Source organism: Ornithodoros turicata, unplaced genomic scaffold (genome assembly GCF_037126465.1).
Source record: "Ornithodoros turicata isolate Travis unplaced genomic scaffold, ASM3712646v1 ctg00000916.1, whole genome shotgun sequence".
In the NCBI taxonomy this organism is placed as follows: domain Eukaryota; kingdom Metazoa; phylum Arthropoda; class Arachnida; order Ixodida; family Argasidae; genus Ornithodoros; species Ornithodoros turicata.
The window spans coordinates 240,313-253,690 of record NW_026999418.1 but is presented as its reverse complement, the minus strand read 5'-3'; the positions used below and the strand labels follow the sequence as shown (position 1 = coordinate 253,690).

The following is a 13,378-nucleotide window of genomic DNA, read 5'->3' as shown; positions in this document are numbered from 1 at the left end:
TAGAAAAGGGTATTCAGGCAAAACTAACGTAGTGGAATTCGCTCACACCATTTTAAACTGTCTTGATTTCTGGGTCCATGTAGATGCAGTATTTTTTTATTTTGTAAGGGCTTTTGACACAGTGCTTTATGCTGTGTTGGCTAAACTAGCCTAATTAAAATTTAATCCTGCTGCCATTAACTGGATATGCAGTTTCTCAACTAACCACAACCATGGCAACAACGCGTGAGGAAAACCTATCATATCACCACCATGCAGCATTTGTTACGTTACAATCGCTTCACATTTTAATCTAGTCAAAAGCAAGGCCTTTTGGTGATCGGTCTTGTATGATTACATGCCCCCCCGTTATGTAACACCACACTGGGTTCTTCAACCTATGAGAGATAAATAAATACATTGGCAAGTAAATTGTTTACAAGGCTCGTTATTCCATTTCGCCACACTACCACACAAGCAATTGTTAGAGTAGTGGCCGAGGGTATGAAGCTCGCCACTAATCACCATTCAAACAAAGTTCATAATGTAAAATCCTTTACTAAGAACACCGGCTTAACACAACAATTAAGAAGAAAGAGAGTAAACGTTTCGTTGCCTACCCAGGTGGCATCATCCCTACAACAGAGAACAATCAAAAACAACATCAAAGGAGTCAAATCGGTGGTGCGCATTCCTTTCATCCAACGTGTTTCATACGCCATTTGGAGGGCACTGTGCCCATCAGGCATTTTGACTGTGCATATCAAGTTGAGTGCATAGAATGTGGTGCAACCTACATTGGCGAGATAGACAAAAGACGTGGGACAAGACTAAAAGAGCACACAAGGGACGTTGCCAGCGCTACTAATGCTTATCTTAACTAACCAGGACGGAATTAGTCTACCATTGCTGGCCTAAGGGACATATCTTTAATTTTGATGGTGCAGAAACCTTTGCACATGACTAGCGATGGGGCCCTAGAAAGTTCTTGCCTGAAGAAGAGTCCTGCTTTATCAGGCGTGATGCTTCAGCCTGTAGTACAAACTGTGGCTCCCTATGGCCGTGGCTCCCTAACCGTGGCCTCTGTTCTACTGATGATGCCACCCGGATAGGCGGCAAAACGTTTACGCTCTGTTTATAATGGTTGTGTTGAGCGATGTTTGCAGTAAAGGACGTTAGATTATGAGGTCGTCACCCGGCTTTTGGAATATATTCTCAAATAAAGTTGTTGTTTTACAAAGCTCAATACATTGCAGAAATCATTCTTATTGCCTATTGTTTAGGGGATAGCATTCTTGCAGTCACATGAAGCACTGAAGGGCCAATTTAAAAAATAAGGGCAATCTGATTTATGTTCTTGCCGACATGGCACAGCGTATGCACAAGGTAGCTCCATTTCAGAAGCATGAGAACACTCGAAGCAATTAGTGTGCTAGCATTAGATATGGTGTACAGCATTACATATTTGCTTTTGCTAGGGCAACTAAGAGGGGTGGATAGAAAGGCAGTTACAACCTGTTTCCACAAAAGGCACTCAGATTCATTAGCAATTTCCTACAAGAGAGCTAAGGCTTTTCTAGATTACTTGAACATGGGTATCTGGTTATAAATAACAAGAATTCATCCACCAGGGGTCAGTGTTTCACACACCCTGCTTTCCATCAAAACTATTAAAAGGTGTGACCCCCAAACCTGCGCAAAATTCCTGGACACCCTTCATTGGACACTGTTGCTGTCCCTCTCACCAAGTGATCTCTATGAACCTGACTCACAGTTCTGGATGCACTGCCTGAGCTAACTTCAGCATGCTTTCCCAACACGAATGGTAACTGCTATCAGGAGTGTTGTACTTACTGAAAGCGATATGAAATGCTGTGCCTTGACAGGTAATGTTGATATCCTTCTTAAGACCGTAGAGCGATGTTCCTTGCTCCCTTTATTCCAAACCGCACTATCAGACGCAAGCCCACTTGCCACCAAGCCAATGAGTTGTGCCTCACAGTCAGGGGAATCTATTACTGAGGCTCAGAAAAGCTGTTTTCCATCGGTATCTGATCCAGGACTGAGCCGTGAGTAGCCCCGTGAAAGCACCAGGGTTTCTTCGAATTTTAGATGTGCCAGCTTTTATTTTCCTCCCCCTCCTTTTTTTATGTAGTAGCTGATTACTTTAGCCTTGTACTGATTTGGAGATTGAAGATGTGGAGATGATGTAAGAGGTGGAACTAGGCTTTAGGCACAATGAGGCAAAGTGTGACTACATATCTTCTGAGAATGTTTATGTATCATTCACACAAAGAGAGAGAGGTGTTACAATAGATGTTACATCTTTTTCCGGTTTTGATATTTATTTATTTATGAATATACCTCAAAGGCCCTTGCAGGCATTACATGAGGGGGGACATCAACATGGGTCACTTAACAAATACGGAAGTTACAAGGAACATACATATTTGGAAGACAGACTCTGTTTTTCGTTTGTTCATCAGTCTTGCTCAAGAAATTGTTCACTGTAGCAACGGTACACAATGTCACGAAAGGAGTGCTCATCTATCGTTCCGTAAGACTCATTAAAAAGGACTAGTGTTGTGTTTCAACACAACATATTGAACTCATGAACCATGCATCATCCTGAGAGCTATAAATCATCCTAAATACAGATGCTGAATTATTTTAAATGCGATAGACGAGCTGGTGCGAAGAGGTACCTCCAGTTAGGATCTTGGGTACTTGAAGCCTGTGGCAGTTTCTGTTGGGAAGGCTTGCCAGACCCTCTTCACTGCACAGGCTGGGATGACCATGCTCTTGTTTTTCCCAAGCTTGTGCCATACTCACCTTGCAAACTGGCGATATGCAGTGTATCTGTATCGTCTACACAGATGTACATAAAATATAGTTTAGGCAAATAGGTAACCGGTTACAGTACAGTGTGTGTGTGCAGTGTCATTTCCACATGTACCTGAGAGCAGCTACAGTTTACCTGCAAACACCCTATATATTACTACACATGCTGTGTTCTTTTAGAAACCAACATTGTTTTACTTTTCACTGAATCGACAATCACGAACACTCAATATCGCTAAAAACCTAGGCTAAAACCCTATGCACAGGGCAATACATAAAAAGGTGACTCAGGACACAGCACACTGACAATTACAAAATTGCCTATGTTGCTTTCCTCCAGTTCAGAGTTGTGTATTCTATAGTCTTTTTATGTGCTGCGCCCTGTACTGGAGTTTTTAGCGACTTTAATGCAGGACCAAACCAGTTTTGAGCTCCCAAATTTTAACATCGTTCGACAAGGACACATGCGACTTACTTGTGAATATAGTCGTTCATAGGTTCGCGCTGCTCACGAAGTTCAAAATATGCCACCTTCAGGACAGTCATATTGAAGCATAGAAGTTGGAACTCTTCGTGGGTTGTAATGCACTCATACTGCAGTCACTCGGCAGTGTTTTCGAGCTCCTTGCAGCACAAGCATTCGATCTCCTTCGGCATTATGACACACCAGCCGCACCGGCACCATAAACAGCAAGTGCGCATTAAATACCAGGACACGAAATTTCAGAGAACGTTTACATGTTCGATCACAGTGTGCGTTAAAAAGCTGATCGCTTACCTGTCTGTCGAAGACAGGCGACTGATGCTCTTTGCTTCATCTGTGACCGATGTTCGTAGAGCTCTAACTTCGTCTCGCATTCGCGGCATCGGCGACGTTTCGAAAGCAAGGCTACCGAGCTGTTCATCACGCAGAATTTCCTTCTCGATCGCAGAAAGGTCAGAAAAAAGTTTCGGGCTCGAAGTCTCCGCATTTCTTGCTTCGACGTCCATATTGAAGATCGCTTTCCGGACGGATGCCGGCGCTCTCACAAACTCACTAACAACAGAACTTCCGGTCCGGGCGCCCAATGAAACATGGACCTCGTGCTTTCGTCACGCACACGGAAATTGGAGGATGTCCACTACAAAGAGGCTAGATTTCGGCGCCGATTGCGCGAGTTGAGGAGGAAAAGCGAAGCCGGTTTTCAGCTCCCCGTTTGGCGAACTTTGCCGCTGCGCACAGCCAAAATAATTCGCGTGTGGCTTGGAGGCATATTATACCTTCGTAATAGATGCAAACGAAAGATTTGTCGAACTTCTGGTCAGAGTCCCTTTAACTTCGGTTCCGGTTGTGAATGAATCTTTGCCAGTGGGCGCTGTCGTAGCCGTCGCCCAAGCGCAGTGTCATGTTTCTTCGTGATATGTCTTCTTCACAATATTTGCCAGCCTGCTCTTAATTTTAACAACGTTCGACAATATTCGAGAACCGTTCAGTATTCGCATATAAGGTACTTTTCACGAGCTCAAGCCTAAACGAAGAAACAGAATACAACAATTTTAACGTCTGTTCTGATAGATACTGTTGCTTGTCTTTTGCACCGGCGTTGTTGGCAGCACGAGTTATCATCAATAAAAGGAAAGAAACGATAACGAACACTTGTGAGGAAACGAAACACAGAAGACTTAAGGCGTGACACACCTGTAAACATTTCTTAACGAGTGCTTTCCTTCAACAACGCACAAAGCACAAGACCGGTTTTAATGCTCGGCATTGGCGTGTGACTCGTTGAGCTTCTCTGTGGCGCTTCCGAAGGCATACTAGACTAACCTAACCAAGGCATTGCTCAAGTATATTCGCAGGAGAACGCTTGAATGCGCACAAGTAACTGATGTACGTTAGCAGTCAGGACATGAAGGTTTTCGTTATATTTTTATGCGCCTGTCTCACGAGTGGTAAGCTTTAGTCACTTTTCTTGTGTTTTTGTTTCGTTTTTGTTTTTGTCAATTTGGAGTTTTGCACGTTGACATATAATGACATACTTTTTTTTGCAACGCATGTGGCTGGTTTCACGAACAGCACTGCAATACCGGGAAGGTGAGTACAGAAATAGATCCATTTTAAATATCAGTGGTTGAGTCAGTCATGGACGTCGTTTGGGTTGACAACTCTCTCTTGAACGCTCATACAACGAGGCATCAGCTTCAGTAATTGAGTAATAGAACCACTGATCTTAGCATATGAAGGAATCCTAGTTAACAGAATGCTGGCACATGCACAACGATGCAGCAGAAAAAAATGTGCCAAAGAGATTGTGCCCAGCAGAGCGTAATTCTAGACTACACTGCGTCATCTATCATCTTTTTTCCTTGGAGTGCCTGTACATTCTGGGTGAATATTCGTGCCACATCCTTTATGTAATGCTCCAGTTATTGAAAAAAAGGACCCAAGAAGGCCTCGACAAGGAAGTGCCTCTCATCCGTCGAGTCTCGTGGGAAACACAAGGAAATGTGATTCACCTAACGGTCCAAATGCTTCTGTACTATGCAGAAGAAGGTACAGAAATGAGCGGCCAATATCTAAAGGCGCGTCTACTGGCCGGTCATAGCAAGACCGGTTAACTCCCCATTTTCCCGTGTTTTCTCCTACTCGGCGCGACATACACGCCGGCAGTCAAATGCTGTACGCAGTGCAAGCAGCATGAAAGATAACGCGCCAAAATATGCGCCGAAGTAGAACTTGTTTGGATACATTTTCCTCTGAAGTGGGCTCATAGTGTATTCTAGAGTGGAATGGATCCACTTCTACTTCAATTTAAACAGCGGCGGCCGTAGCAAGAACGGCCGGAACGTTTCATGAACCTTTTAATTGTTCGTTAGGGATCCAACGCAGTAAGAAATGCACCAACGACTCAAAGTAGACCAACATTGTTTTATTCACTGAGTTTAGACATCCTAACAAACGCTGCACTGCAACTGTGGGACATAGTATGGCATCTTCCATTGATCGGCGGTGGTTCCCGATAAGCTTGGCGCACCTGTGTTGGGGGGGGGGGGCGCGACCACGCTCCAACATCGCCTATTGAACTGCAGGTTGACTGAAGGGTCCAGTGAACGCTGAAAGCGCCAGCGACATCGACGAACTGACCGATAGATGCAGGCGACATCTAGCTAACTGGGAGACACAGAGTGTCACATGATCGGATGTGATAGTGGACCACGGCTGATGGAAACATACAAAACGAACCGGAGCTGCAAAACCGGTTGTCAAAGCCATGACCAACTATATTATAACAACAATGTCATAATCGGCAACCCCTATGAGGAGCCCGTCCGCACAATCCGCTAGGGCCGCTACTCATCGGCATGCGAGATCTGCATCACGATTGGACGATGGAAATTTGAGTTCTGAACGCGCAGAAGCGTATGTATGACTACCATAGCAGACAACAACAACAACTTTATTTCAGAATGATGGGTGGGGAGTTACATCGCCGGGGGTGACACTCTACCCCATTGCTGGAGGTGAAACGGGGAATGAAGTAATGGGTCCCGTTACAATGAGGATCGAAGTCCTGTGGCGTCCAAAAAGGCGAAGAGAGCCTTGAGGGCAGAGTGTTGGTGAGCTGGATGCGGCCAGGGGCCAAGCAAATTTTGTGAGGGAGAGGGGGCGGGAGTCGAGCTCGTTGAGGGAGGCGGAGAATACGGAGCGGGAAAGATGGTAGCGTGGGCAATGGAGAAGAATGTGCTCGAGATCTTCAACAGCACCGTAGTGACTGCAGTGGTGAGAGTTAACGTGTCTCAAGCGGTAGCGCCACTGTGCTATGAAGGCCACGTCGAGGCGCATTCGATGGACTAATGCGGCGTCTTGACGAGAGATATGTGCGGGCATGCGGACAGCGAGCGCTGGGTCAACTCTGCTCAGCATGGCGGGGGGGGGGGGGGTAGTATGTCGGCGGTCTGTTGGCGGGTAGCCAGAGGAGTCACAAGGCTTCGAAGTATGGATCGCCGATCGCCTCTCAGCAGTGCAATACGCGTCCGTGTCCGAGACGAGAGAGCTGCTTCGGCAGGGCTGTCAGCTAGTTCATTGCATTCGACACCGCAATGGGCGGGAACCCATTGGAGAGCGAGCCTATGTCCTGCTTCGTAGACAAGTTTGTAAGCGGTTAACATAGAAGACAACAGCAATAGCTTCTATGAAATGCGTGGAATGATTATGATAATCAACCTCAGAAGGAAATATCTTAGGGATATCCACCGCTTGTACAGAAATACTAAGATAAGCTGAAGTATAAAGTATTGTAGAAGTTGAGGAAGTCATAACTGGGACGATGAGTAGCGCCAGCGCTACCTTCCCAAAATGCGCCGCTGGGGAGGGGTGCCTATAACATGGTCGTTATAATCTAGTAGGTCGCGCCTTCTAAGAGTTCGAAAAAGGGGAGGACCGAAATAAACGCTTGTGCTCTTGATAACGACGTGTGCAGACGTCTCCTTTCATTGGCATGTTCGAAAGTACAAGAAAGGGGATGGCATTGCGAGCATAACAGCCGGGATGGCGACAGAGCCGCCAACTTACCCAAACGATCTTAGCAACACACACAAGCACAGGGAAGTTGCACTGTGTGTCGCTGTCACCCAAAATCTGGACAGTTATGTCTCGTCCCGCCTGTTCTATTGCGAGCTTCCTGACATGATTCTCGAGAAAAAAAAAGGGGCGGGGGCAGTCCTGAATCTGAGCACATTCGCCAACGTTGGCGGCTTTTACTGCTGCGGCATTGCCCGTATAAACCAACGCGAGAATCTTGGGTTGTGTGGACGTGTTCTTGTGCGAATCTGGTTTCTGGTCCAGTGACTGAAAATTCGCTCACTGAGAATTCGCTCCGAGGAAGCTCCTAGAAGCTATGAGAAAACGGGACCCAACGACCTGTTTGTGTAGACGTGTACGATCTTGAAGAGTCTTCACCTCTATGGCAAGAAACGAGCACACAGTCTCCCTTCAGTGGTTTCCCTCGCAGTGCTTAATACCAGGAAATGAATTGACTGACACGGTAGCAGAGGGCGCGCTTAGCAAAACCAAGTTGCCTCCAATCTGTTTTTTTCAAGTCAGATGGGAAGAGATCACTCAGAATATCCACAAACAAAAGATCAAACAGGCATGAAAACAAGTACAGCGGGACTCCGATTACATGGCCCACACACGAGTAGACCCGCACTCACAAACAGTCATCCCAGACGACATTGGCCGAAGCCTCGAGACAGCGATTCACCGCATCCGTGTGGGTGTTTCATACACCGAGACGGCGGCATCGTGGCCTCGAACTTCTGCTGTAGATGCAAGGCGCCACAGGACACACTTCACTTGGTAAAGCAGTGCTCGGACTACGACTCAGACTGGTCTTTTTAATAGCAATCCGACCCTTGTAGGGCTGGCTTTTCCCCTTCATGTTTGTGATGTGTAGACAAACGTTGACAAACCCGTTAGAAATGCACCTTAACCTACGACTCCTGCAAGTGTTCTGAGTATACGATTCAGATCCCTCGGGTTTTGTGCTACAGGTAGTTCAAGAGGGCTTTGGACTAGACTACCACGAATACTGTATATGGATATTCGTGTGTATGTACCATTATTTACTACAATATACAACCTCAGTGTATGTCGTCATGGCATATGTTCTTTTTCTGACAGCTAACCCGGGCGACCGCTACTGTCCTCAAGAGTTTTGGAAGTGCCACGAATACTGCCTGGCCCAGTCGCCAAGCAGTCCGCTTAAAGCAATGGACGGTAACTGTGGAGGGAGGTATTCCCAGGACTGTAACTGCTACGAATACACCCCAGGCTACCCGGAGTGGATCCCTCCGGAGATACCAGATTGAGAGTGTCAGTTGCAATAAATGGTTCGATGCACTGTAGATGAGTGTAAGTCACAAGTATCAAGACGACGATTGGCGGGTGGGTGGGGATGGATTGTATCCTATTCGCCACTTGGGAGTTTCAAGGTGAGCCTCAGAATTTCTAAAAATCTGTCACACGTGACTTTATTATTGCCATTACACGCATTGTACTTTGCATTCTGCGAGAACGTTTTCTCATTCTGACATAGGATATTTTCCTATATGACGGGGAGCGCAAGCAATACAAACAAGGTAGTTCAAAACAACATAAGTTCAAACTAAGAACTGGCAGTGTACTGGAAGGAGAGTCGGAGGGGGAGGGGACACCCCCAAAAGGTCACTGCAGGGGGAAGCGAAGCGACGACACAGATGAAGCACTGAAATGACACTGAGCAGATGAGGCGCTGCATATACAAAACTGACCGGCCTTGTGAACCTTCATAGCCTACAAAATTTCTCGTCCCCGCTTGTCTTCGTTTCGCCCTACAATGTCGGTGCGACTAAAAAGGACGTTACGCCAGTACTGATCCAGATGGCGTTTTAAAGATAACAAAACCGAGCTGTTCATGGAGCTAGAGCGCCCACGGAGCCGCTCGTCGACGTAGCGTCCTGTCGGTCATACGCACGCTGAGTGACGGGTCATAAGGATCTTATAAACGACGTTCGTGGTGGCGCATTCAATGTGCTGTTGTCTGTGCAGGTCATCACACGTGGAATCGGGAAGAGAGCCATTAATTTGCTTGACCAACCTCGCCAACTTGCGGTGGTTACTGAAGGCGACGTCGATGCACCTTTAGCGACCTTATTTAACCAATGACTCAGACTTTGTATATACGGTATGACTACGGGCGGATCAGCTCTCTGGCGTTTTTTTTCGGCTCTCCCTGGCACCGAATTATTTTCAGGAGCCGTGTCGCTACGTTAATGAGCTTATGATGTGGGTAGCTCGCATCAGTGGCACGTCCGGCCTGACGATAGAAACTGCAACGCAAGTGGTGTTCGAAGGATCGGAACAGGAAAGCTCGTAGCACAGATGACGCGAGGTCGACTTTTACCAATTTGATGATGACGAATCGAAGGGCAATATCGCTTTCCGTGAACTTTGGTTCAACTTCCAACGCAGCCCCTCGTCGATGTCCAATGGCCAAGTCCAAAATTAAATGCTGTACGCTTTGGGAAATTTTCTCATGAACTTTAGATGTAACGGGGCCGAATGGAAAATGTCAGTCACACAAGAAACGGAGACCCTGATGGGTATGATCACCAAGTATCGTCTGGTGGTGGCGGTGGTGGTGATGATGAAAGGGTCCAAGTATCGTCTACATACCGCTGTACCCCGCCGTTGCCCAATAAGGTGAGTCCATCAGCCAACCAATGGTCAACTCTAGACAGAAAAATCTCACTGAGCACAGGTGCCAAACAAGGTCCGATACAAACTCCCCATTTTTGGCGATAGGGCTCGTTCTTAAATACACATGCCGATCAATTAAGGTAGAGCTTGATAAGCCTCAGTAACTCGTACAAAAGAAGGTGCATTCTGTTCTGGAACAGTACCGCACCTGTTTACAGCATAGTATGTTCGACAAATCCAACAATAAGGTTCCAATCCAGTCTGTAGTACATGTCTAGCATGTCCATGGAAAGGCAAGTTTGTTTATGTATTTTTAAGTACCCCTCAGGGCACAGTATAGTAGTATATGATCAGCTCAAGTAGCCGGGAACTCACACAGAGGCCTTGACTCCATTAAATATCAATTGGAGCAATATGGGACCCCCCACAGTAATTAGGAATATGAAGTGGGTCATTACACTCATTGCGGAGCATCTAAGATGTGTCCAGACCAATCTGTGAGTCGCCGGCTACTTGAGCTGATAAAAAAAATAGATATAAACAAAAGGAGAGAAGCAGTTTAGTTTAAAATAAACGACGGCCATCTTGAAGAAAGCACTCAGGAACGGCCGCTGACCACCGCTGGGTCGCTGTTTACAGAGGCAGGTAACCACCTAGTTGCAAGGCATCACACCAGGTGGCGCCACCGTCCTTCTTGTGACCACCAGTTCTGGACATCCTGTGACATCAGGTGCAACGTCATCATGGCATGTTCGGGCAGGTTAGGACAGCTTTGGACAAGCAAAGAGAACAACACTCATAATCGAGACAGAGGAATTCAAACTGCTGTGAAAGCAAAAGTTCAATATGCTAACAAGGGACACCATCAATAGCCAACAACAAAAAGGACTGAGCGCACAAATGTCAACCCACCACAACAGCAGTGACGAGGAGCGCAGCCAGACATCTGACAGCCAGATGCAGAACTGAATTGTAATGCTTTTTTCTCCTCGATAAAATCATGCATCAGCCGCCCTAGTGGTTACTTTTTGAATTAATTTCATGACAAAATTATTAAGGATCATGCCAGCGCTATTCTCGTTGCCGCGGCCAAGGCAGCTTTCAGGGAAGACAGAAAATGGCAGGGATGCCCGGACAGGAACAACAACCAGCGCCTGACATGCATGGGCACGTCACTGCTAATTGCAAACAAAGCGGCGACAAAGTTATCACATCCGAAAGAATTAGTTACACAACAAATCAGCCCACCGTCCACCACAACAGCAGTCACGAAGAGCGCAGAACGAAGCTTCCGTTTCATCTGACAACCAGGTGCAGACCTGAATCGAAATGCTTTTTTCTCCTCTATAAAGTCATGCATCTGCACGCCCTAGCAGTTAATTTTTGGTTCAATTTCATGGCAAAATTATTAAGAATCGTGCCAGCGCTACTCTCGTTCCCGAGGCCATTGCTAATTCTAAAGTGGGGACAAAGTTATCACGTCCGTTCCCTCTCAGGGGCAGGCAACAACAACAACTTTGTTTTGAAATGGAGAGGCAGGCAGAGAACTGAATCATAATGCTTTTTTCCTCCTCTAAAAGCCACGTATCTGTCCCTCTTGCAGCTACTTTCTGAGCTAATTGAATCGCAACATTAAGAAGAATTGTTGTAGCACTACTCGTGCTTAGATCAAGGCAGCACTAGCGTCTGCAGCACTTCGGCACCATTCTGCAGCACTAGCGTCATCGTCAAGACAAGAATGAGCAACAAGAATCTTTCTTGTCCAAGACAGAAAAAATACGGAGCTAGATGTATCAACAAACCATCTCCTCTCTGTTTTTTTTCTCTGTTTTGTTCTAAGTTTGGCGATATACATGACATCCTCGAAAGATCGTACAAGCCCAGTGGTTTTTGCGTACAAGGAGCATACCTAAGACCAAAAGATCCAAACCTGTTTAGGCACTTTAACCTTTTTCGGAAAGACCGCCCCACGAATCGCGATGCATTCATAATATCTACATCAGTGGAAGCAGCAGAATTGCCACTTTACCCCTCTCTAGAAGTTGTAGCCATTGGTTTCTGTGATATTTCTATGAGTCTTTGCTCCTTATACATTCCGCCTGCAGGTGATGTACAGCAAAAACATCTCGAGGACCATATAAAGCAGCACAGCACTCCATTTCTTGTAATGGGAGACTTTAACGCCCATAACACTCTGTGGAGATGCATTGGACGAGATGCTAGGGGCAGGATGATAGAGGACATAGTACTGAGGCAATCGTTCTGCCTCTTAAAATCCACATCAGCTACGTACTGCAGTTCAACTGGGACTCTTTCAGCACTAGACGTTTCCTTTTGAAGTGCTTCAGTGTTCCGAGACATTAAATAGGAAGTGATACAAAACACCTATGGGTTGAACAATGGGTATGAACAATTTCCCTACATGGGTTAAACTTCTTTCAAGCCGTACGTCCTTATACACTCGACAACCTCGATATAAACTCAATATGCTGACTGTTTGGCATTTAAAAAACTCTCAGAAACCTCGTCGTCCTCTCTATATAATATGAACATTGGTGAAGGTAATAATGTAATAGTGAACACTATAAGGGAAGAAGCTGTTAAAACCATTCCTTGAACATCACCATCCCTACCGAAACCCTCCAAACCATGATGGAACGACGACTGCAGGAATGCACGTAGGAAGACCAAGAAAAGGCCTGGGCAATATTTAGACGATACCCTTTAGGTGCAGAACATGATTGAATTCAAAAGAAAACGGGCAGCTGGAAAACGAGTGAGACGAGAAGCAAAAAGGACGTTCTGGCGTGGCTTCGTAACTACAATAAAAAGCGATACCACAGCTAAAGTTCTTTGGGATAGAATAAAGAGAGTTAGCGGCCAATATCATGGCTTTCCTGTACTTGTTCTGTCCCAAAATGGAGTTCCATATAGCTCTTTAGAGGAACAAACTGACGCATTTGCAGACACTTTGAAGTGGCGTCTAGTTCATCGAATTATAGTCAAGGTTTTTTAAACAGCAAACTACACAACCAAATCTATGAACCATATAACAGAAACTTTACAGAACTACTTAGGGCCCTCATCTGTGTAAGGTCGTCAGCACCAGGCCTGGATGGAATACATTATGAAATGACTCGTAATTTAAGCCCCACTTCAGCATGTGCTACTTCAGTTCTTTAACTGTGCATGGCATGAAGACACTCTTCCGTTATCCTGGAAGCCAGCTAAGGTTGTTCCCATTATGAAACCAAATAAAGGCCCTTCCACGGCTTCTAGCTGCAGGCCGACAAGCCATTACCCTGACAAGCTGTGTGGGGAAAACATATACGAGGATGG

The 13,378-nt window shown here is 46.0% G+C and overlaps 1 long non-coding RNA gene across 1 annotated transcript; it reads left to right on the top strand.

Annotated features, from left to right (window-relative positions):
* The first annotated feature begins 4,532 nt into the window (after positions 1–4,532).
* On the top strand, positions 4,533–8,706 carry LOC135375692 (uncharacterized). The gene is made up of 3 exons (XR_010417342.1): positions 4,533–4,752; positions 4,877–4,894; positions 8,483–8,706. It is a non-coding gene; the product is annotated as an uncharacterized LOC135375692 (long non-coding RNA).
* The last annotated feature ends 4,672 nt before the right edge of the window (positions 8,707–13,378 follow it).